The 21197-nt window shown below is 49.0% G+C and overlaps 1 protein-coding gene across 1 annotated transcript in view; it reads left to right on the top strand.

The window, feature by feature from the left end:
* The window catches only part of TIMM50 (translocase of inner mitochondrial membrane 50), a 301751-nt gene that overhangs the window by 155372 nt on the left and 125182 nt on the right, over positions 1–21197 (top strand). The gene's annotated exons all lie outside the window — the stretch shown is intronic.

Below are 21197 nucleotides of genomic sequence, written 5' to 3'. Positions count from 1 at the left end.
TTGCGTTGTCTGCTGGAACTTGCCTATGCCCCCTAGTATCTGTGAGAGCTTTAGGGTAGATTTGGCTACCTGAGGGCCCCAACTTAAGTCCTCAGTCAAGGTGACCCCCAGGTATACAAAGGTTCTGTAGTAGGGGATCTCTGTGTATAGTCATAATCTAGTGAATAGTCCCGCCCATGTGCGTGGACCCCGGCAATCAAAAATAATCTCTTAAGTTGTCAAAAAATTGCAGAACTGCAAAGACACTTAAGAGAAAATTTAAAGACAAATAATGCAGCCTATATCCACAGGCTACACTGTCCAGTACTTCAACTAGAAATTCCACCAAAAATCCACAAACAGCAAAGCCTGTCCAGATTTCCCTTGCTTTTACTGCAAAACCCCTCAGAAATGATAGAGAGGAAGGCCTGGACAGACAAGCCCCATAGGCTGCCATTATGTGGCTTAAACAGGATACTGTGCCTTTAAGGAAACCTTCTAGAACCTTCTCCCAGAATGCATAGCAGGTCCCACTGACTTCAGTTCTTTTTTCCGGCTCCTGCTTACAGGACCCTGGCATTGAGCTCTCCCTTGTTTCAAGGGGTTATTGCATGTTTTGGCACTTTTGTCTTCTAAAAGTGTTGCAGTTTACTTTCTTGGTTTTCTCTTCTCTTCTGTGTGCTGCTTCAGGTGTTTTAGGGCTCTAAAATGCCTGGACTCTTTGTGAAGTGTCCAGCATGCGAGAGGAAGAAGGCCAGAGGTGATCCCCATGATGTCTGCATCGTCTGCCTCCCTGAAGATCATGTCCCTGAGGAGTGTGTCATCTGCCAGCAGTTTACAACTCGCACTCTGAAGGAAAGGGCGAAGATCAGGCTGTCTGGCCTTGAGGAGAGGCGCCTGCAGGCTGCAGGTGGGTCTGGGCAGTCAGGGAAGGTTCCCTCTGCCTCTGCTGAGGCCTCTGGGGGGCTCCCCAGAGGCAGGAAGCCCAGCAAGCGATCCCGGTCTCCGTCGACGTCGATAGCTTCGACGACGACGTCGAGAGGGATGACGGCGGTGTGCTCCCCTTCTCCCCGGGGCTCCGGGTCGAGACATCGGGACGACTCGACGTCGAAGCCACCGCGGACGAAGCCGCCGTCGACGTCGTCTTCGTCGTCGACGTCGAGGGCTTCATACCGACGTCATGGACATCGGCGCTCGCCGTCGAGGCGACACCGCCGGTCGACGTCGAGAACATCCAGACGACGACGGCGACGCTCATCGTCGAGGAAGGACCGTTCGACGTCGAGGAGGCGTGCGACGTCGAGAAGAGAGAGGTCGACGTCGAGAAGAAAGAGGTCGACGTCGAGGGGTCGGCGCTCGACGTCGAGGGATCGGCGTTCGGCGCCAAGGAAGAAGAGGTCGACGTCGCGGAGGCGGCGTTCGACACCGGAGTCAAGGAAACGCCCTTCGACGCCAGAAAAGCGACGCTCGACGTCGAGCAGACGGAGGTCGACGTCTAGGAGTCGGTCAGGCTCTCCAAAGCGTCGCAAGAGGGATTCTAGTCCCAGGAGTCACACTGCTTCCAGCGGGGGACGCAAGAGGAAGCGGTCTCCGGCTGAAGGGGCGGGCTCTCAGCCCTCTTTGCCTAAAGGATCACAGGGCACGGTGTACTCTGCGGTGTACACTCCTTCTCGACCTCGGTCGACGCATACACCTGTTCCGAAGGCGGTCACTCCTCCTCCTCCTCTGCCTCAAGAGGATCCTCCGACGCTGCCTCCACTTCCAGCGGACGACCCGCCGCCACCGGTCCCTCCGCGTGGGCCGGCACCGCAGCCGGAGGTCCCTCCTCCGAGGTCCACTTCGCTGCCGTTTTTGCCTGTACCTCCTAAGGGGACCCCTAAACCTGCGCCCAAGGAGGCTCCGAGGAAGACTCCACCACGGAAACCGGTGGGGAGGCCACGGACTGGCAGGTCTCGCTCTCGCTCTCGCTCTGGGAGACGGGACAGGTCGCGACACAGATCGTCCTCGCGGTCGAGACGCCGCCATAGGAGGCGCGAGTCTCGCTCCCGCACGGGATCCTCTGGCTCCAGGGATCGTTCTCCTACCCTGTCGGGATCACCGGATACGAGGGTGTCCCCAATTGATGACCTGGTGGCGTTCCAGGATGTCCTCTTGAGGGGCGCTGCGAAGCTGGGCATACCCCTGACAGTGCCCACGCCGAAGACGTCCGTGATCTTTGAGACGTTGCACCAAAAACACTCGTCTCGCCCTCTCCTTCCTCTGGTACCGGGCCTGGAGGAACCAGCTATGGACCTTTTCCTCACCCCAGCGGTGACAAAGGCGGCACCATCTAGGTTGCTGAGGAAGTACCGGGCCCCGGATTCGGATCCGGCTTTTCTGAGAGCGGAACCACCTCTGGACTCCGTCATCGTGACGGCGGCACGCAAACAACATGCCTCCGCTCCGTCATCCACGGTTCCCCCGGATAAGGAGTCCAGGTGGATGGATTCGGCAGGGAGAAAGGTCTGTGGAACTGCCGCCACCTCCATGAAGGCTGCGAGTGCCACGGCGCTGCTGGGTCGGTACGCCCGCGCCCTCTGGGACTCCCTTGAGCGTTTTGCGGAGCACTTGCCTCGTGAACAGCGTGAGGATTTTCAGGAAGTGCTGAGTGAAGGGATGCTGGTGGCCAACCAGATCATCAGTGCGGCAGCGGACTCTTCCCTGTTGGCTGCTCATGGGTTTTGCCATGGGGTCAACCAGAGGCGTCACGCCTGGCTCCGTCTTACGTCCCTGAAACCGGACGCACAGCAGAGGGTGGCCAACCTGCCGTTCTCCGGCAAGTCTCTTTTTGGACAGCATGCGGACGACGAGATGGCCCGCATGAAAGCGGAGGCCGAGACGCTCACAGCGGTGGGCCTCGAGAAGCCTAAGGAGACGAAGAAGCCGTACCGCTCTTTCCAACGGCGGTCCGGTGGACAAGGCCGTGGACGTGGCCAGGCTTCGGGACATTCGCAACAGCAACAACAGTTCCGTAAGCCGTTCCAGAAGCGCCAGAGGGGCAGGGGAGGCCAGCAGTCGGCTCCAACGCCCAAGGGCCAGGCTGGGTCTAGGCCCTAGGAACTTACTTCCCCCGGATCCGTTACCCACTCCGGTAGGGGGAAGCATCCAATTTTTTCCGGCAGAGTGGAGAAAAATTACTCAGGACAAGTGGGTGCTGAATATTGTTTGCAATGGATACAGTCTTCGGTTCACCAGCCCGCCTCCATCGATTCCTCCGGTCAGCTCGCGGTTTCAGCTGCTCGAGCTCCAGGTGGAGGGCGATACCCTGTTAAGGAAAAGGGCGATAGAAGACGTGCCTCTGTCCCAGAGGGGAAGAGGCCTGTACTCCCGGTTCTTCCTGGTTCGCAAGAAGGACAGGAACGAGTTCAGGCCCATTCTGGACTTGCGACAGGCAAACAAGTGGATTCGCAGGGAAAAGTTTCGCATGCTGTCGTTGCATCAGATTTATCCTCAGTTGCAACAAGGGGACTGGCTCTGTGCCATAGACCTACAGGATGCATACTTCCATGTGCCCATTGCGCGCAAACACAGGAAGTTCCTGCGGTTCCAAGTCGGCACCAATCATTATCAATACACAGTACTCCCATTCGGACTGAAGTCTGCGCCGAGAACATTCTCGAAGTGCATGGCGGTGGTGGCGGCGCACCTGCGGAAGAACAAGGTGTTTGTCTACCCGTACCTGGACGATTGGTTGATCAAGGCATCCTCCTTCTCGGAAGCGCGAGCACACTTCCAGAAGACGTGCGTTCTCTTGGACAAGCTGGGGTTGCACATCAACATGGCCAAGTCGGTCCCGACTCCGGTCCAATGCATACAGTACTTGGGAGCCTCCATCGATACGCTGTCAGCAAGCGTGTCTCCTTCGGAAGAGCGACGATTATCTCTCCTTCGGAAGGCTCAGGCTCTTATGTCGGCTCCATCTCCAACAGTGAGGACGGTGTCTTCTCTACTGGGTTCGATGGCCTCTTGTATCTTCCGGACGCCGCACGCACGACTGCACATGAGACCGCTGCAGGAGTGCTTGGAGGACCAGTGGGATCAGAGGAAAGGATCCTGGGACGACAGGATACGACTGTCTCTGCATGCTCTTCAGTCTCTGAAGTGGTGGTGTTCGGCGGAGAATCTCCTCAGAGGGGTTCCTTTTCACAAGGACATTCCCACGCAGACTGTCGTGACGGATGCTTCTCTCCTGGGATGGGGAGCGCACTCCGGGACTCTGCAGATTCAGGGAACGTGGTCTCCGGTGGAGGCCACTTATCACATCAACTTCCTGGAACTCAGGGCTGTTCACTTGGCACTGAAGGCTTTTCTTCCGTCCTTCCAGGCCAGCTCCCTGCTTGTGCAAACGGACAACACTACCACGATGTACTACCTCAACAAGCAGGGGGGCTCGAGATCTCGCACTCTGTCACAGGAGGCGCAGACGATCTGGCACTGGCTCCTGGCCAGAGGACTGACGGTGACGGCTACCCATCTGCCAGGTGTGCAGAATGTTCAGGCGGACGAACTCAGCAGACTCATTCAGGAAAACCACGAATGGGTCATAAACGACGAAGTGCTGGGAGAAGTCTTCGCAAGGTGGGGAACTCCGGACGTAGATCTGTTCGCCACCGCCGAAAACAGCAAATGCCGAGACTTCGCCTCCAGGTACTACCAGCCGGGGTCGCTGGGGAGTGCGCTATGGATCAGCTGGTCGAACAGCTTTCTGTACGCTTTTCCACCCATTCCCCTGATTCCGGCGGTACTCATCAAGCTGGCCCGGTCCAGGGCTCGGATGATTCTCATTGCCCCGGAGTGGCCCAGGCAGTGGTGGTTCACGGACCTGCTTCACCGATCTCTCCTTCCTCACATTCGGTTGCCGTGCAGGCCGGACCTTCTCACGAAGTTCGGGGGGCGGATGTTACACCCCAGCCTCTCGTCTTTGAGTTTGGCGGCATGGCTCCTGAGATAGTGCAGTATGGACATCTGAATCTGCCCGAGGATTGCATGGACATACTGAAGGAGTCTAAGAGACCTTCCACTAGGACTTCATATGCTTACAAGTGGAAGAGGTTTTGTATCTGGTGCCAGTCTAGGAACCATGACCCTACAACCTGCAAGGAAGATGTCATCCTTCCTTACCTTTTACATTTGGCGCAGTCTGGCCTTAATGTTCATTCCGTTAGGGTTCATCTTGCTGCATTGACTGCCTACAGGAAATGCCCTTCACAGACTTCTTTTTTCCAGATCCCTGTGATCAAAGACTTTCTGGAAGGATTGAAGAAGGTGTTCCCTCCTGTCAGGCTTCCCTCGCCTTCATGGGAATTGAATGTGGTGCTGTCCAGATTGATGAAGGAGCCTTTTGAACCCATTCACAAGGCTTCGTTGCAGCACCTGTCCTGGAAGGCGGCGTTCATCGTGGCCATTACATCGGCCCGCAGGGTGAGTGAAATTCAGGCGTTGTGTTGTACTGAACCTTATACTGTCTTTCATGCTGCTAAGGTTGTGATGCGTACTCACCCGAAATTTCTTCCCACGGTTATTTCTGATTTTCATGTCAACCAGACCATAACTTTGCCTACGTTTTTTCAGAATCCTTCCTCTCCGGCGGAACGTTCTTTACATTCCCTGGATGTTAGGAGGGTGTTGAAATTTTATCTGGATAAGACCAAAGATATTCGTAGGTCAGACCAATTGTTTGTCAATTATGGATCAGTCAGGACGGGTCTTGCTACCTCTAAGCAGTCCATTTCTAGGTGGATTGTGTCCTGCATTCAATTGTGTTACCAAAAAGCTAATAAGACCTTAGGAGGTAAGCCTAAGGCTCATTCCACCAGGGGCAAAGCTGCCACGACAGCCTTGCTCCGTAATGTGCCGATTGCAGAAATCTGCAAGGCCGCCACTTGGAAGTCGGTTCATACCTTTGCTAAGCATTACTGCCTGGACTCTGATGCCAGGGCAGACGCTCAGGTTGGGCAGGCTTCGCTGCGGAATTTGTTCGCATAGTAGTGGCATCATGTTTTTTCTCCACCGCCGCTTTGGTGTGGGGATGGGCTTGCCATTCTATTCACTAGATTATGACTATACACAGAGATCCCCTACTACAGAAGGAGTAGTTTCTGTTCTGTAACTCCAGTTCTGTAGTAGGGGTATCTCTGTTATAGTCATAAGCGCCCGCCCTCCTCCCCGGTGGAGAATTGTTCATGTAATTAATGCTACAGGTCTGGCGTTTTACGCCTTCAAAAAGAACTGAAGTCAGTGGGACCTGCTATGCATTCTGGGATACTGGGAGAAGGTTCTAGAAGGTTTCCTTAAAGGCACAGTATCCTGTTTAAGCCACATAATGGCAGCCTATGGGGCTTGTCTGTCCAGGCCTTCCTCTCTATCATTTCTGAGGGGTTTTGCAGTAAAAGCAAGGGAAATCTGGACAGGCTTTGCTGTTTGTGGATTTTTGGTGGAATTTCTAGTTGAAGTACTGGACAGTGTAGCCTGTGGATATAGAAAAGGGGGTGGTGATGAACAGAGTGTCTGAATTAAGCAGACCACTCTTACCCAGTCCAAAGATCAGGGCTTGATCCATCACCGTTATTTAGCTCACTGCCCCATCCCAGCTCAGAACCTGGCTATATGCAAATTAGTCTGTCCCTGGCCCAGTGCATCATGGGAACAGGGCAGACCAAACTACCAAGCCAATTCTTCACCAGAAAGGAAACAAGCTACCGGGGACCGGTTTCTGGCATTTCAGCCTCTTCGGCCCGGCTTGTTTGAATCCTGATGGAGCAGTGAGAAAGGGACTCATGTCTGAGTATACCCTGCCACACCTATAGTGGCCAAAAACGATACAGAAAAGGGGGTGGTGATGAACAGAGTGTCTGAATTAAGCAGACCACTCTTACCCAGTCCAAAGATCAGGGCTTGATCCATCACCGTTATTTATCTCACTGCCCCATCCCAGCTCAGAACCTGGCTATATGCAAATTAGTCTGTCCCTGGCCCAGTGCATCATGGGAACAGGGCAGACCAAACTACCAAGCCAATTCTTCACCAGAAAGGAAACAAGCTACCGGGGACCGGTTTCTGGCATTTCAGCCTCTTCGGCCCGGCTTGTTTGAATCCTGATGGAGCAGTGAGAAAGGGACTCATGTCTGAGTATACCCTGCCACACCTATAGTGGCCAAAAACGATACAGAAAAGGGGGTGGTGATGAACAGAGTGTCTGAATTAAGCAAAAATTATTTTGTCCACCCTAAGCGTGGAAGGGTATACTCAGATGTGAGTCCCTTGCTCATTGCACCATCAGGATTCAAGCAAGCTGGGCCGAAGACGCCTGAAATGGCAGAAACCGGTCCCCGGAAGCTTGTTTCCTTCCCAGTGTAAGAATTGGCTTTTGTAGTCTGGTCTGCCCTGTTCCCATGATGCACTGGGCCAGGGACAGACTAATTTGCATACAGCCAGGTTCTGAAACTGGGATGGTGCAATGAGCTAAAAAACGGTGTTGGATCTAGCCCTGATCTCTTGACTGGGTGAGAGTACTCTGCTTAATTCAGAGACTCTGTCCATCACCACCTCTTGTTGTAAATTAGCCTGTGGATATAGGCTGCATTATTTGTCTTTAAATTTTCTCTTAAGTGTCTTTGCAGTTCTGCAATTTTTTGACAACTTAAGAGATTATTTTTGATTGCCGGGGTCCACGCACATGGGCGGGACTATTCACTAGATTATGACTATAACAGAGATACCCCTACTACAGAACTGGAGTTACAGAACAGAAACTACTCCTTCTCACCCTTTCGAGCGGGGTGCCGTTTAGTGTAGGGCTAGGGCGGGTGCGTTTCGGGGGACCGAAGATCATATATTTCGTTTTATCTAAATTAATCTCGAGTCCCCGCGACCTCCAATAGATAGGGAGGAAGGCCAAGATCTTTTAAGACCCTCCATAAACTCTCCCTCGGCACAAGGTCGAAAGCGGCCCGCAGGTCAACGAAGACCAGGTAGAGGCTGCCACCCTCGACGCTTACGGTCTTCCAGAAAAGGACCTGCAGCCTAAAGAGTTGATCCATGGTCGAGATCCCTGATCTAAAGCCGGCCTGAAGGGTAGTCATTACTTCATGCTCCTCCGCCCATCCCAGTATTCTATCCAGGAGTATCCGGCCCATCAGTTTCTGTGTAGTATCCAAGAGACTGATTGGTCTATAATTTGACGGCTCCAAAGGGTACCCCTTCTTAAAAATGGGGACGATCTCGGCCCCCGCCCAGGTGTCGGGTATCTTTGCCCCCAGTAGGACTGCATTAAACAATACGGTTAGGTACGGAGCCCAGATCTTTGGCTGAGAACGGAAAAGGCCACCCGGTACCCTATCGAGGCCTGGTGCTTTGTTAGGGAGTTGACTAGTGATTGCAGTCTCCACCTCCCTAGCTGAGATACTCTCACCACTTCTCGGGACCATCCTCGCCTCGGTGCCCCTATGGTCTATCTGGTGTCCCATGCCCGAGGCCCCCCGCAGTCGACACTCGTGCGGGGGGTCTTGGGCAGGAGAGATCCAGGAGGGACCTTCTAGCTCTAGCATCCCAGACCTATCTAAATGGTCACTGTAGCTGGTCACAGGGCTAGTGTAGAGTGCAGAGAAATGCGCCTCCCACACTGAGGGGGGGATATTTGGTAGGAGGGTCCCCCCACCATCATTTGCACCGGAATTTACTAATGCCCAGAACAGTTTGGTATCTTTTGTCACAAGGGCACCTCTGAGTTCTTCCCACCTATCTTCTTCCCACTCTTTTGCCCCTGGTCAGCTCCTTTTTGTAAATCAGTCTAGCTGCCCTAATATTCTCTCTATCTTTTGCCTTAATTGCCGCAAGGAGCTCCTTTTTTGAGTTCCTGCATGCATCATTAAACCAGGGGTGTGTTTTTGGAACATGCTTCTTAATTCTACGTATGGGGTAAAACACATCCCCTAGTACCTCAACTAGCTGTTTATGCGTATCTAGTGCCTGCTGCCAACCAGGCGAGTCACCCATCTGCTCTATAAAAGGGATAGCGAGTTGGTAGATTTTGGCAAGCTTCGAGGTTGAATCTACAAGGTGGGGCCACTTAACCCTCCTTCTGTTATTGGTCAGCGTGAGAGGAAGTGTCATCGTAGCAGGTATGTGGTCAGGGGTGGTTAATCCAAATGACCCTGGTTTGAAAGTTACTACCAGGGCATTGTGATCACTGTCCTGTCTTTGAATGACCCTAAATTCTTTCAGCTTGTCCCAGTTTTTAGCATCCACCATTAGGTAATCAATGATGGTTGTTTTGTTTGCCCGATTAAAAGTTGCCATTGCTGGGCGGTCAGGGTCCAGTCTCCCATTGCACGCCCGCAGGGATGTCGCAAGGGAGAAACTTTTTATTTGCAGCACAAGGGGTGTCCATGCCCTGACGGGGGCAATATTCGGGTCCGGGATATGCCATAGTGCATCTACCTCGTCTTGGTCACCCAGTTCTAAACTACCCAGAGGTTAAAATTGGCAGTTAAAATCCCCTCCGAGGATTATTGAGATAGAGGGGTCTAGCCCTTGAATGAAAGAGTTCAGGGCTCTAAATGTAGCTGATTCCTGGCCATTCCTAGATGGCCTCGAGTAGGTGTTTATTATTGCTACTAGGGGTTGGCTTGGGGGTTCTATTAAGATACACTGGATGTCCGGGGAATTTGTTTGGATTTTGGTTGCTCGGATTCCCAGGTGAGTTCCTGTCCAAATTGATAGCCCGCCCGACGGTTTAAATAGATTTTCCTCCATCATAAAGGCTACCTGCTTTTTAGGTCTCGGCCTGACGTAAGTAGCGCATGCGCTGCTCTCGTCATACAAGGCTTTTTGGAATCGATACGTGTCCCAGCTCCGCCTTCAGTTTTGATTTGTGTGTCATTTGACGTCACAAATTATGCCAAAGGCAGTGCAATGATTACACCGAAGGCATGTCAATCGCTGCTTGTTGCCACCCTGTCTCCTTTTATCCACATCCAGCGGGATTGGATCTCTTATTGGCGGCTGGAGACAGTATCTCCTAATTAGCCGCTACGCTTTTTTTATCATCATTTGCCTTTGGCAAAGGAAGCCGCGTGTTTATTTTTGCATCGCGCTTTCACTTAAAGTGAAAGCGCGATGCAAATTTAAACACGCGGCTGCCTTTGCCAAAGCAGAGAGCTTGTTTTTTAAGCGGGCCCTAAATACATGCAGTTTTTATTCTGTTACAAGAAACTGAAGTTTGATGCCTATTTCTATAGATTCTCTTAAGTCGTGGCCTTTCGAAGGACAAACCCAGGTGATGAGCCTTCTTTTGCCTTCCAGCAAGTACCTCTCCCCCGGGCTAACCTGCACGGACACCCCGGTAAGTGCTGACTTGTTAACTTTGAAACTGAACGCGGCGCCTCTTCACGGACACCGTGCTCGGATTATTGATATATTTCTTAACTTTAGCACTGAGCGCAGCGCCCGCTTCAAGGACACCATGCTCAGTGTTAAAGTTATGAAATATATAAAGAAACTGAGCGCGGTGTCCGTGAAGCGGCACCGCACTCAGTTTTAAACTTAATCATTTGCAATGCAGTCGGACCGATTACATTGCAAATGCTTGGTATTTTGGGGGTTGGGAGTGAGGTATAATAAATAATTGTCTGGTAGAGAGGAGGACCCCGCGGAGTTTGTATATGCCCTTGCGCATTGTGTTGAAGTTGTCAGCCGGTCCCTGCATGAACAAAGGTGCAAACGCTCACAGGCCGCTCACAACCCGGTGTCGTATTTACAACGCTCAAAGGATGTCACTTAGTCCTGGGCCTCTGTGGCGTCGGACCCCCATTCCCAGGGTGTGCAGGCGCCGCTTCCGTGTCTGCGCTGTCCGGCATGTGGTCACTCTCCGCACCTTGGGCGTTCTGTCGTGCTTTTGCCTCTGTGCGCCACTTGTGAGTGCTGCGTCTCTTCCTCTGTTAGTCCACACTCTACCAGGTAGCATGAGAGAGAAGGGGGTTGATACTGACATCTAACCCCAGCAAGATGTGTGAGTAACAGTGTGTGCGGGGTGGGGGCAGTCAGTGGGTAGCACAGACAAGAGGGTTTCATTGAAATATCTTTCAAAGAGAAGGGCTCCCGCATTAAAGCCTGTCTCCTTGTCTTCGCCCAGTAGACTACCTTCCTCCCTGATGCAGAGCAGAGATAAAGACGGTCTGCTCCCTTTCGGAAAGACCTGTTTTTTTGTTCACATCCACTGTAAAATAAAGATGTCTTTGTCCCCCAGAATTAGATTCAGCGTCCCAAAAACTGGAACATGCCTGCCTTCTTCAAACCGAAGGCAGAGCCATGTTTGCCCAGATGAAGCCATGGTGTGTGACCCTGAAGGTGTTATCCTGCTGCCCCCCCGTGCGCCACTTGTGAGTGCTGCGTATCTTCCTGTTTGTACACACACTGCGCCTCCATGCTCCACTCTGTTTTTAGGCACATATGAGACACACTTATTTAAGGTCGTTAAAGTGATACACGTGTACGATTGGCACCGTCCCACCGGTATCTGTACCCTCTTGCTTACAAAAAGTGGACCCCCTCAACCATGGCCAAGTAAACCCCATGAGCTTAACAGCTGTGTGGGCAGCCTAGAACCTTGATGAGTGAATGTCTGTTCCCGCACAGTACAGCCCTTGCGATCGTTCTATAGTCTGCATGATTTTAAGTGAACTAACTCTTTAGATGGGTGAGATGGCGGAAGAAGTCTATGCTCCGTTGACAGGCGGTCCCAGGGCCCTGTCAAAGTGTCAATCCAGCTATACAATCCCTGGCAGAATGGGTCAGCAGAGACTGATGGCTGCCAGGCAATGTGGCAGATGGAACATGCAGCAGGCACTGCAGAGACGGGAGAAGCAGGAGAGTCCAGCAGCCATCATTCCTCTGCTTCACTGGGTTCTCAGCAGACTCAGGTGGGCGGGGCAACACAGGGAAGCAAGCACTGCCCCACATCACACAGTAACAGTTGGAAACAAGCATTTAAAATGCAATAGGTCTCGCCTTTCATTAAGTTAGTCATTTGCTTTGCTATAGAATACCATTAGCAAAGCAAATGGCTTAAACTTAAAGGCGAGACTGATTGCATTTTCAATGCTTGTTTAGTTTTGATCTCATCATGGTGGTTCAAAAGGACTCAGGAAATGTCCTCCTGCGATCTGGTGCTTCCTTTGACCTGTCTCAGAATTCTAAGCCGTTCCGCTATATTTGACTTCAGTTCATTTCAGGAATTAAATCCATTAATGGTTCCGGTATTTGACCTGTTAAAGCCTTAATCTGTAGTGTTCAGGGTCAAACCAATCCTCCGTGAGCTCTCAGCAGTGTTCTACACAGTATGACTTTACACCCTGATCAAAAGGCTTCACCATATTGGAATCTAAGGGGAGGAGGTCCTCAAGTGGATCGCCTCCTTTCTCACCAGAAGAACCCAGAGAACCCGCCTTCCTCCCTTCAACTCTTAACCCAAGAACACCATCTGCTGCGTCCCTCCAGGGTCATCCCTCAGGCCTTCCCTGTTCAACACCTACATGACTCCCTTGGCCATCGTCGTCCGATGGCACAGACTGAACATCATATCCTACACTGACAATACCCATCTCATCCGTTCGCTCTCAGAAGACTCCTCTGCCTTGCTGACCAACATCCACAGGTCCAGGACTAGTGTCGCCACCTAGATGAGACAGCTGCCTCATATTCAACGCAGACTAGACAGAAGTGCTGATCTTCAGGAACAACACCTCCCAGTGGAACAGCGGCTAGTGGCCTTCCAAATTAGGACCCTCTCTCATGCCAACCGACCACGACCGCAACCGTGGCATCAGCCTGGACAGTAGGCTCACCATGAAAAGCAAGATTAGTGCAGTATCGTCCGCCTGCTTTCTCACCCTTCGCGAGCTCTGCAAGATTTTGAAGTGGCTCCCCATCGACACCAGACGAACTGTCATACAAGCCATTGTCATCAGCCGACTGGACTGCGACAACACACTATGTAGGAATCGCCTCACACCTCCACAAGAGACTGATAACCATACAGAACTCAGCAGCTAGACTCATTCTAGACCTCCCCAAGCAGACCCATATAACCCCCCCCCCCCCTCTCCAGAAGCTCCACTGGCTCCCCATTCAGAAGAGATGCCAGATATTGATCGACACCTTCAAAGCACTCCACAAGCAAGGTTCAGCATACACCAGCCACCGCCTGAACTTCCACATTCCCTCCAGAAACCCTCGCTCTCCCTCCCCCTGCCTCGCCCACAGCCCCCACATCCGGCGCAGCAACAGTTTGAACACCTTGAAGACCTCTGCCCTGGGGCCAACTCCTTCAGTAGTTAAACGCCATATTTCTGTGTTCAGTAATGCATCCATGGCCTCCTGAAAAGTCTGTTTGTCTAAGATCAGAACGCCACTACAATATTCTGTCCCAACAAGCAGGAATGCCACGTTCAGCCATGAAAACTTGTTATTCGTGTCCAGTATTGTGCTCAACCTTACTAGCCTGTAAGTTTGTCACCTGGCGGGAGTCAAGAACACAAGTGCAGATTTCCAGAAAAAGAGGTAGATGTTCCTTCGTGTGTGGGTGTTTCACTTTTATGGAGTAAAATATTTTTTCATTTATTTCAGACTTAGTCAGAACTCTTATTGAAGATTGTTCCCACTAGGCCCATTTAACACAAGTGTTTTCCTCGAACTCAAACGGAAGGTTTTTGCTCTAGATGTTGTACAGCATCACTGTAATGTCTTGCTTGACCTACTACGCCTGGTAAAATGTCCTGCCCATTTAAGATCTTAATGTACATTTTTTTCTGATGAAGCTTCTAACTGCAGATTCCTCACATTTAAACCCTGTCTTGGCGCACTCTGTAAAGAGAAGACCCAAGTGCATCTTGGTGTGTGTCGCTCTCTGTCCCGATCCCTGGCTGAGGAACCGATCCTGCAGTTGATTCGGATGTGCCCCTAATTACCCGGAGGAGGGTGACGCCTCAACACATTGAGGCCTTGCTGGGCACTCTCTCTAATTTTGCCAAGAAACGACTCCATCTCACTTGATAGCCATACCCCATGACCTCTTTAAATGTATTTGCTTCCTCACCACTGTAGTGGACGTATTCTAGGATTATGCATGTGAAGGTGCTTCCGACTACCGTGGTCTGGGCCTATGATTTTATTTTTTTGCGTGAAACAATTCATTACTTTCCTATGCTTCCTCGGGGTGCACTCAATTTCAGAGAATGTTGGCCCTCCATTGCCAGTATTCAATATCCCTCCACTCCTGAAGAAGTTCTGCAGCACCAGCTGGCATAAGATGTCTAATGTAGTGTTGCGTATCTCTTGAAAGTTGGGGCCAAGAAGAAGCTCTATTGATGTTCCCTTTTCCAGTAGACTAGCTACTCGACTGTCCAGACAGACTACTTGGCCTAAAATGGAGTACAAGCACAAGCCCTTGTGATTGATGTGTTTGGAGGATGACTTGAGGACAAAGGCTGCGCTGGAGCTAACATATGCGCACCACAGTGCCTGGACTTAACTGAAGTATTTGCATCACAAGATAGGATATGTGGAAACGTCAATGTACTGTTCTTGGTATAACTGTTCTGCTTTTTCACAGAAGACTGTTTTATCCCCTTTTTTGTAAGTTTGTAAAAGCGGTTTTTGTAATTGCTGAAACTTCCATTGACCGCTGTGATGATCCTCGGACTAGAGCGGTCACCCAGAGTCAGCCACCCTAGTCAAAACCATCATCTGAAGAGTCGTAGTTCACCGAACCATGGTAACCGTTCCAGTGGCTCCCTCACCCGTGGGTACCCTACTGCTGGAAAATCCTAACCATGATGAGCAGTTTCATGACGTTTGGTACCTGGTGCATGCTTCTATGTGAAATGCCATGCCTTCTTAGTAGTGGGCATCATGAGCAAGCTGCACGTTCCAGCGGTTTCCTGAATTGTTTCTGGTAAACTCTACCTTCGCTTTCTGGACAATTGAACTGGAAATGCTGCCCAGGTAGCTTTTTGCCATCTGGTAGCCCTCCTTTCCTCTGGCCCACTGAGACATCCCTCCTGATCCTTGAACTTCAGGGAGACAAGACAAACTGCAGATCTAGTGAGAACACTGAAATTACATTGATGGAGTCCATTGACATGGGTGACATTGATGCATCCAAAGAAACCCCAAGGTCTACCCGAAGACTTATTTTGAATGCTAAAGTAATTGTTGGTTGTGAATAGTGTACCAGTGTAACCTTATGCATGGCTGATTCTTTTTTTAGTCCTATGTGCTTTTTCCCCCTAATATAACCTCAGCGCTTTGGAAAAGCTGCTGGCGGGTCCAAGAGAAACCAGAACTATGGATCATCCACAAACACAAGGTTATATATTGCAAGCCTTGACTGATATTCTTCACTCGCCCCTAACCCACTTCCATGTAAAGCTTATTTTACCCACATGGTCCCTTCCAATTCTGTAATTGAGGGGTTGTATGGCTAGGGAAGATTACGCCACTGCTAAATCCAGTGGCACATAACTAAGGTTTTGTTACTTGTAGTTAGAAAGCAACATTTTGTACTACCATCCGGTTACTTTTTATGTTCTTAGTGCATTAGAAGTCTGTTTGAGTCTCTCAATAATACTCTAGATCAGGAGTCTCCGACTTTTTTTTGTTTTGTTATATGTGCTACTTATTTTAAATGAAATTTACCTCGTGCTCCTATCATTATTATTGTAATTGTGACCACTTCAGATAAGAATACATTAATGGCCACTGTATGCAAGATTATTTCAAGCATGGGTGCCAGCAGTAATGTAAAAAAAGAAATGTCCATACCTGCAATGCCTGTTGGTAACAAGTCTACCCAAACCACATGATTTATCACTCAAATATGAGCTTTAAATATAGTTTGGAAGTTCAACCATATTTCCCCCCTAACATTATCTTATAAGTTCTGAAAATACACACACTTTCATTTCAAATGCTTTACATTTCGGTACACATAAATTATCTCAACCAAGCAAAAGATGCTCATTTAGTAGCCGGGTTGCACACAGGAGAAGTACTTTTAGGTACCGGGATAGCTACCAGTAGCTCATGAACTACTTGTTAGACAATCCTGCTCTTGACTGTCTTCTCAAAGGTTTTGAAGTGTAGTTATTTTGTATGCAAATAAAAATGCAAAAGGAACAATTGATGGACAGAATGCAGAGAGGAGAGGGGAGAGGGGTTGGCCTAACGGCTAAGGCGCTCGACCTCGGACCTGGGGATCTGGGTTCGAGTCTCGGTAACGACGCCAAAAACCCCCTGTGATTCTGGGCAAATCACTTAATCTCCCCGTGCCTAAAATGAAAGTGTGTCCTCATGTAACGTAACTGGTGCTATGTAAATCGCTCTGATAACTGATTCGGTTCGGTTCTAGTTCGCGCTATATAAAACTCTGCAAAAAAAAAAAAAAAAATGTCATACATTCACCCCAATACCGAGATGTGGGCCTAAATCCATTGGGTTTGTGCTCACCATGCCATTCCAGTTTGGACCCAGCCATATGCAAATCAGTCTTGACCCTGCGCCCAATGGGAACAGTCCAGCCCGAACTGCCACACCAGGTCCTCCCTGGACTGGAAACAAGCATTCTAGGACCGGTTTCGCGCTTTCAGCCCTTATCAGCCAGGATAGCTTGACTCCAGTGGCATGGAGCGCACAGGACCCACGTCTGGGCATACCCATCCCACTCGGGGTGACAAATACATTCCGTCCTTCAATTGTGTCTTTTGCATATGTCTCCCTAAGTGGGAAGGGTATGCCCAGACGTGGGTCCCGTGCTCATTACACCACTGGATTCAAGCTAGCCTGGCTGATGAAGGGTGATGCCCTGAAACCGGTCCCAGGATGCTTGTTACCGGTCCAAGGAGGACCTGCCTTGGCAGTTCGGGCTGGACTGTTCCCACAATAATAGGGACAAGACTGATTTGCATATGGCTGGGTCCAAACTGGGGTGGTGTGGTAAGCAAAAGAATTCTGGATTTAACCCGGATCCTTGTGACGGGGGGGTGAATGTTTGCATTGTCCAGCATTCCGTCCCATCAATTGTGCCTCAGGGCCATTGGGTGCATGCAGGGGGCGCATGCTGTGCCCCCTGTGTGGAGTGCACCCCAGTTCCTGCACGGCAAGGACTGCATCAGTCCATGCCATGCAGGAACTGATTTTGATGCTCCCATTTTGGTGCCTTTTTCCTAGGCACTGCCGTGGGACCGCCAAAGAACCGCCTGCCAGAGACAAAACAAGTTGTAATCTAGCAGGCGGTGTCATTACGGCTTCGGTGGTTTCCAAGAATGCCAAAGTTACAATTCGGCCCTAGGTCTATAGTATGTTTTATGTTGATAATACCCATCCTCAATCCATGCATCGATCAGTGTCTGATCATTGTGTAAGCAGTCGTGTCAACTTCTAAGAACTGAGGTATGTGCATAGGACTGCCTTGGTAAAGTTTTAAATAGCCATTTTCTAAGTGGCAACCTCTGGTCGATGTACAAGTAAGCAGCAATACACAATGATTGTCGGTCGAAGAATTTGGTTCCTAACTTTTCCTGTTTCTAGTCTTGTGTTCCAGAGGCCGTGACCCAGTGCTTGTAACTAGATCTTATACGTTTTTCTGCAAAGGTACTTTTGTTAGCTATAAGAACAGCATACCGTGCCAAAGGTCCTTCACTTTTCATCATTAACTTTTCAAGGCCCCACGGATTCTTTCTTTACCGGCAGTCTGAGTTTTCCTACGAAGATTTACTTACTGAAATTTGAAGTGCTATGTAATTCTGACTAAGCTAATGTGTCCTGCAATATGTAATTGTAATATCAGATACCCAGTCTGAAAACTTGCCCAAGTTATTGATTTCTAAAGGCTGATGATGTTAAAGCGAAAACATTCACATTTAATGGTGATAATAAACCCTCTGAAAAGTGTGTGGGGATATTCTATCAAACAAGGACAGTTGCCACCTGTTTACCATAGCATGCATGGTTCTGGGAGTGAAGCCCTTCTGTAGATGTGTGGGCAACCTGCATTTACTGGTTTGAATCCTGGTAGTGTTGACTAAGCCTGTTATCCTACTTGTGTTGATTTGACGAGTACTATTGAGTATGCATGAAAACTGTTATTTACAATACTCCTTCCTCTCCTAGGAAAAAAATATTTTTAATGTTAGTCTTCTTTGCCCAGATCCTTGCTGTGTGCATGCACTTCAGTCTTTTCACATCAGAGCGATGCAAACCGTGCTTCCAGAGGATTAACTAAGCAGTTCAATTCAAAGACCTTCCTATCCTGCCAGAGAATTAACTAAGCAGTTCAATTCAAAGACCTTCCTATCCTGTCAGAGCACCCAACAGCTCTAGCTATGGTAACACCCAAAACCTCTTACAAAAACATCTCCCACTGTAACTGAATATCTGCCAGTGGCCGCTGCCCTGTTTATCCACTTTTTTTTTTTTTAAACGAACTTTCTTGAAGTCCTGGGACCCTACTTGAATTAGGCCCAGACCTGTGCTTACAGCCGCAGGAAGCTTCACTGCTGTAGCCAGTAGAATGGTGGCAGGCTGCCTGTCTTCTTTCAGGCCACTTATTTTTTGCTCTGATCATTATTTGCAACGAGATTGCACAATATTGGGAACAGCGCATTTGGACAGTGCGGGGAGAACGTCATGCAGTGCAAACATGGTGGTATTTCCAGTCTGGATTGGGATCAATTTAGATTGAGGCTTCAGAAGTTCTTGATGGTGTCTATGAGCAGGCGTGACTGAGGCAGTGTGGTGAAAAGGTGTTTTATATTCCCTTGTAGCCCTATTTGTTACCTGGATATTCTCCCAAGCTTATTTTTTTTATTTTAATGTAAGGTATAATTAAATATTTTGCTATGGTAAACTTTTTGTTATTTCATGATGATGCTAATCCCGTTTGGTTGTGTAATCTTCTAGTAACTTCATTTATAGTAATTAATGTAGTTGATTTCTGTATTCTGTGCATCCTAGCCTAATAACAATTTAACATTTTAGCTGATGGCTTCAGAGTTGCTCTCTTGGCTTTGGGCTTTGAATGGTGGAGATACGATCAAGCTTTCGATCCAGGCAGCTGGCATTGGCCGACCGTCTTAATTCAGAGAGTGGGCTTTAGGCTGGATGAGAGTATTTTGATGTTCCCATTACTGCTTATGTTTGTGAGCACTGTCGCTCAATTACATGTTCAAATTGCATGGGCAACTGAAAACATTTTAATTTCGGTCCATAGTAACTCTGTGTAGGTTTGTCTCCTGACAGTTTCCTCTAAATTAACACGACCATATTTATTTAAAATTGAAGCTAGTTTATTCTGTGAAGGAGAGTTGCACTGTCATAGTTTACACAGTTAATCAAATTCTTTTAACTCTGGCGTATCGGCATTGCTGGCTGGAGAGTTTGAAAGCCCAAGAGCCCTCATACGTTACTCTCAGGGTAGTTCCTATTCAGTTCCAAGTTTTGGGAGATCCTAGATTTATTTATATTTGTTTGCATTTAGACAACCTTTCAATGAGGGCTGCACTGACTCTGAATGCTGTTCTCCTAAACAGACCAGTTGCAATCTGAGCACGAGATAAACAGAGTGGTGACTGGCTCATTATGCAATGACCTGCTTGTATTAAGAAGTTTAATCTGCGTAACAGCGGTGCCTGGCTGCAGGCCACCGCATGCTGATATTTCTATTGAACGTTAGGAGGAGAGGCAAGTGGTGCATTAAAGAGTGGCTAGGGAGTGATTCTTCTCTCTTCATCCACCTCTGCTCCTTCAAAGACACGCTTGCTGATTTAACAACATCCCATGCCTTGCCAGGCTACCGTTTGCCATATTTAGAGATAGATGCTGGCCATTCGGAGAGCTCTATGCCTTCAGAGGAGCTGCCATCACGGCTGCTCTTCTGGCGGTATCGTGTTTGAGTGTTCGCAATGTTTCATACAGCTGCACAGCAAACTTTTTTTTTGTTTTATAAAAACAAATTTCCAAACTTGGTTTTATTTTTGTTAGACTAAACGCAAATGGCCCTCACGCCTTCAGAATGTTCTCTTCCCAGGCGCAGGGTTTCATTTGTATTTTTTCAGTTTAGGACCGTCAGCTTTTTTCTGGTGATCCCAAACGGAGAAAAACGTACTTCAGGCTATCTTCTCTCATTAATAATCACTTTACCGGTCTAAGGTTTCCACCTGGAGAGCCAACTGGAGCACCACTGAAGGCAAGATGGCAGTTCGCACAAATCTAAATGAAGCCTGCAGACAGGGTACTCCACTACTTCTGAAGTAAACTATAAGCCCCTATTGTTCTGGTGGAAATTGGTCACAAACCTGATTTGTCATTCCGAAGCTCGACTGTGAAGAGGCAGTTTGTCTGGGTTCTCCTGAGACTAAAATGAAATGTCAGATTCTTCAGTGGAAGACTCAATCCTTCAATCAGCCAAGGAACATTTTTAACTAGCCTGATCCTCCCAGTCAGTGCAGGTAATTGTGCCTGTGGTCCGACTTGCACGTTCTTCTAATTATCCCATTTAGATGTATACTTATATTATGTCTAGTGTATAATTCAATTGGAACATGTGAAATGTATAAGGAAAAATTAGTTAAATAAAAAAAGGAGTATTATAAAAAATAAATAAGTAAATGAGCCCGGTATAGTGAGTACATGTTTGCATTTAGTAGTATTTCTCATGTGGCCAGACTTGTGAGCTTTGTGTAGCCCTTTGTGAAGTAATACAGTTATAGTGGGACCCCCATCACATTTCATTGCTTTGTTTTCCCCTTTGTCCCGGACCTTAAATAGTGTGTTTAGGGGGTACCTTTCTTCCTTAATTGTTAGCCTGGTATAAGCCTAGTGACGACAAAATAAAGAATGAAACATGTGAACACTAATAAGTCGAACCTCGGACAAGTCAGGCTGTCTCACCCAGTGTGCCAAGGGAAAACTAGAAACCAAGGCATTTTCTCCTTTGCTGTACAGTGAAGGTAATAGACTGCTGCGAATGTGCTCTGAGAGGGGACTGTCAAGAGTAGATACAAACCTAATGTGTGAATATGATCCACCTTGCAGACACTGCCTACATACAGCATTGAGCTCAAGTTGAGATAATAAAGAGCAAAAAAACTGCTTCATTGTAAGGCGTAAAATCATGTATTAAATTT

Source organism: Lissotriton helveticus, chromosome 9 (assembly GCF_964261635.1).
Source record: "Lissotriton helveticus chromosome 9, aLisHel1.1, whole genome shotgun sequence".
Taxonomy (NCBI): domain Eukaryota; kingdom Metazoa; phylum Chordata; class Amphibia; order Caudata; family Salamandridae; genus Lissotriton; species Lissotriton helveticus.
This window is presented reverse-complemented; position numbering and strand designations above follow the sequence as displayed.